Source organism: Rhinopithecus roxellana, chromosome 15 (assembly GCF_007565055.1).
Source record: "Rhinopithecus roxellana isolate Shanxi Qingling chromosome 15, ASM756505v1, whole genome shotgun sequence".
Classification (NCBI taxonomy): domain Eukaryota; kingdom Metazoa; phylum Chordata; class Mammalia; order Primates; family Cercopithecidae; genus Rhinopithecus; species Rhinopithecus roxellana.
Genome location: NC_044563.1, coordinates 100,052,807 through 100,057,282, shown reverse-complemented (window position 1 = coordinate 100,057,282; position 4,476 = coordinate 100,052,807).

Here is a 4,476-nt window from a genome sequence, read left to right as displayed (position 1 = left end):
GTTTATATTAACTCTATAATGTTTATATCATTAAGATTGTCTCTTTTAATTTTTAGTTTCTTGCTTAAGACTCTCTCCTTTATACAAATGAACTCCTAATACTTCTTCTAATTCTGTTATTTTAATTGTAAAGATTTTTTAAATTCTATTTTTGCATAATGGGGTCTAATTTTGTGTTCCTTTGCGTTTATTGCCAATTATCAAATTAACCAATGTTTATTAAAGTAATTTAATAAACATTGGCTAACCATTTATTAAATAAAATTTAAATTAAATGTAGTTTATTAAATAAAATTTAATTAAATTAAATGTATTGTTTATTAAATACAATTTAATTAAATAAACTAAATGTGTTATTTGTTACATAGAAGTAATTTAAATAAACTAAATGTATTATTAAATAAAATTTAATAAACTTTGGTTAATTTAATAATTGGCAACAAATGTAAAAGAACATAAAATTAGATCCCATTCATACTTTATGCAAAAACAATAACTTCAAATTATTAAATTTCATTTTTATTTTTCTGCATATAGTTGAATATACTTTGCTTTTCTAAATTTTTGTTTAATGCCAGTACTGTACTGTTTTAATGTCTGTAACTTAAATTATATTAATAATCATACAGTACAAGTATTGCCATTACTCTTCTTCCTCAAAAACGGTCTTGATCCATCTAACACGTTCTTTTTTTTTTTTTTTTTTAAGACTGCTCTGTTACCCAAGCTGGAATGTGTTAGCACAATCTCGGCTCACTGCAACCTCCGCCTCCTGGATTGAAGCGATTCTCCTGCCTTAGCCTCAGGAGTAGCTGGGATTACAGTCGCCCACCACCACACACAGCTAATTTTTTTTTCGTATTTTTAGTAGAGACAGGGTTTCGCCATGTTGGCCAGACTAATCATGAATTCCTGACCTCAACGGATCCGCCTGCCTCAGTCTCCCAAAGTCCTGGGATTACAGGTGTGAGCCTGGCCTATTGATATATTCTTATTAACTAAAGTCTATACTTTCTTTGGATGTTTTTAATTCTTAGCAAATGTCCTTTTTCTGCATGCGGATTCCATCTAGAATACCACATTACATTTAGTTGTCATGTCTCCTTAGGCTCTTCTTGGCTGTTGTTTTTGAGGAATGCTGGTTAGGTACCTTACAGAATGTCTCTCAATTGGGATTTGTCTGGTATTTTTCTCATAATTAGACTGGGGTTTTATCTTGCGAGGAAGTAAAGTGTCATTCTCACCAGAACATATGAAGGGTACATCGTATCAATATGACTTTCTTGATATTGACCTTGATTGCCTGGCTGAGGTGGTGTATGTCAGATTTCTCCATGGTGGTACTCTTTCTAACTCCAATTCCATCTTTTCACATGTTTCCATTTTTACACAATTCCATTTTTTTAATGTTTATTTTAGAATCATATTTGATAATTTCCTTATTTGAAATTTTTGAGGTTTGTTGAGGAAGAGGGGGGTCATAATTCTACTTCGCTGTTTCTGCTGAACAGTAGCATGGTGTTATGCAGATAAAAAGGAACATATAAAAATTTGTAAAATTTTACCTATACACCCTACCAAATTTTCTTATCAATTCCAACTGGCTGTTTCGTTTGTTTTCGGTAGACTGTGTTGGCTTCCTAGGTACATAATCATACCTTCTTAAAATAAGGATAATTTTATCTATTTTTAGGGAACAAACATACCAATTATTTCATTTTCTTATCTTACCACATTTGTAAAAACTTTCCAGTCTTGATTAATAGCTAAGATAGCTAGTAATCTTGTTTGATTTCTAACTTAATAGAAAAAGACTCTGATATTTTGATGATTTGAAATAAAGTCTTTGCATGTGTGTCATTTACCAGTTTATTGCCTTCAGTTCCAAAGACATCCTTTTTTGTCCACTTTATGACACTGGAGCTGAACCCAGAAAACATTTCTCTGTTGTCAGCTGGTGTGACATTACATTTTTGGTCAATAGAGAGTAGAGAAGGGACGGTAACCAGATGAGATATACCTGGCCCAGTGGCACCCACCTAAGCAGTCCTGGCAAACCAGCTGTCACCCTCTAATTTTCCTGCCACAAATGGTCAGCCCCAACTAATACCCTCTAGGAAGTTTTTGGCAACCAGTACGCTGTGTATCTTGTGGTAGTCGTGCCCTCTCCAATAAGGTGTGTATGTCAGCCCTCAAGGGGTTCATTAAGTTACTAGTCCCCTGGTACTTTCCCTTTGCCCTAGGATAGCAACTGCTTTCGCCATTGCTATTTCTGTGTTCCTTAGAATTCTCTGTTAAGGGCTGAGCACAGGGACTCACACCTGTAATCCCAACACTTTAGGAGGCTGAGGCGGGCAGATCACCTGAGGTCAGGCATTCGAGGCCAGCCCAGCCAACATGGTGAAGCCCTGTCTCTACTAAAAAATACAAAAATTAGCCGGGTATAGTGGCATGTACCTGTAGTCACAGCTACTTGGGAGGCTGAGGCAGGAGAATTGCTTGAACCCAAGAGGCAGAGGTTGCAGTGAGCCGAGATCATGCTACTGCACTCTGTCTGGGCAACAGACCGAGACTATCTCAAAAATATACATACATATGTGTGTGTGTGTGTGTGTGTGTGTGTGTGTGTGTATAAAATTCTGTTAAGCTCTTTAGTAGCTGATCACCTTTTAGTAGTTAATAAACCTTTATATTAATTTTAACCTGTTCTAATTACTGGTGTGATTTCTGTCTTCCAGCTGGACAGTGATTGATGTACCGTGTTTAAGTATTTAAGGATGACCTTCTTACTCCTATTTTACTTAGAGTTATTTTAGCACCAATCAAACAAAAGCCCGAGAAGCAGGTACAATAGACAGAATAATGGCATACTGAAGATGTTCACCACCTAATCCCTGGAGTTTGTGACTATATTACCTTACATGGCAAAAGGTATAAAGCAGATAGGATTAAAGATCCTGAGATGGAAAGATTATATTGGATTATCCAAATGAACCCTATATAATCACAAGGGGTCTTTATAAGAGGCAGAAGGGTATATCAGAGTAGGAGCTGTGATGACAAAGCAGAGGCTGGAGTGATTCAAGAAAGGCCGTGAGCCAAGGAACTCAGGTAGCCTCTAGAAGCAGGGAAAAGGCAAGGAAACAGATTCACTCCTTAGAGCTTCCAGAAGGAAGGCAACCCTACCCACACTTAGATTTTAAGACTTTGATCTCCAGAACGTTAAGTTCATAAATCCATACTGTTTTAAGCTATTACATTTATAGTAACTTGTTACACCAGCATCAGAAATTAATACAGATTTTTGGTACCTGGAAGTAAAGTTCTGCTGCAACAAATATCTAAAAGTGTGAATGTTGCTTTGGAATTGGGCAGTGGGCAGAGAGTGGAAACATGTTAAGGAACACAAGAAAAATGCTTCTATAACCTTGACCAGCCTGTTAATAGAAATATGGATGTTAAAGGTTCTGCTGCCAAGGGTTCTGAAAGAGGTGAGGGGAACATTAGAGAAAATGCGTGTCACCATAGAGAATACCTAAATCTTAACATAATGTTAGTAGAAAGATAAAGATTACAGGTGTTGCTGGTGAGGACTCAGGAGGAAATGGGGAACTTGTTTCTGGAAACTAGAGGAAAGGGGATTCTCATTATATAGTGGCAGACAACTTGGCAAAATTGTGTCCCACGGTTAAGTGGACAGCAGAACTTGTAAGCAATGAGCTTGAATATTTGTCTGAGATTTCCGAGCAAAGTGTTCAAAGTGCACCCTCGTTCCTTTTGGCTCCTTATAGTAAAATGTGAAAGGAAAGGAAAAGATGGCGGGAAGGAGACATAGTGACAGAGGCAGGGGTCATCAGAGAGAGAGATCTGAAGATGCTATGCTGCTGGCTTGACGGTGGAGGAAGTGGCGGTTCTCACGGAACATGGGCAGCCTCTAGAAGCTGGAAAAGGCAAGGAAACAGATTCTCCTCCAGAATCTTGAAAAGAATAGAGCCCTCAGATATCTGTGAGGTGCTGAAGAAAGGTCAGCAATGCAGGCCCTGGGGAAGTATCAAAGCTGAAAGAAGGAGCTAAAAGTGAGTGGCGTAGTGAGCGGCTGGAATCGGTTGGTAAACTTGCTGATGTGGACTCACCCAGCCTGAGCTATTCCCCTTTCTGGTAGCTCTGCAGAGCACTAGCAGCAATGCTTAGAGATCCATTGCTTAATTCCTCCCATACAGTCAAGGCTTTTTACCTGGGTTCTAAGGATGGACTTTAGGGTAGGGGTCCGTAAAATGCAAAAAGAAGTAAGCATCTTGATTTTAGTCCCTTGAAACTAATTTCAGGCCTCCACAACTGTAAGATGCTAAACTTGTGTTGTTTGCAGTTACTGTTTGTGGTGATTTGTTACAGCAGTGATAGAAAACGAATGCACCTGGTAAATACCACCTCATGGAATTCCCATAGTAACCTTCTGAGGAAGGTATCATGTTTATA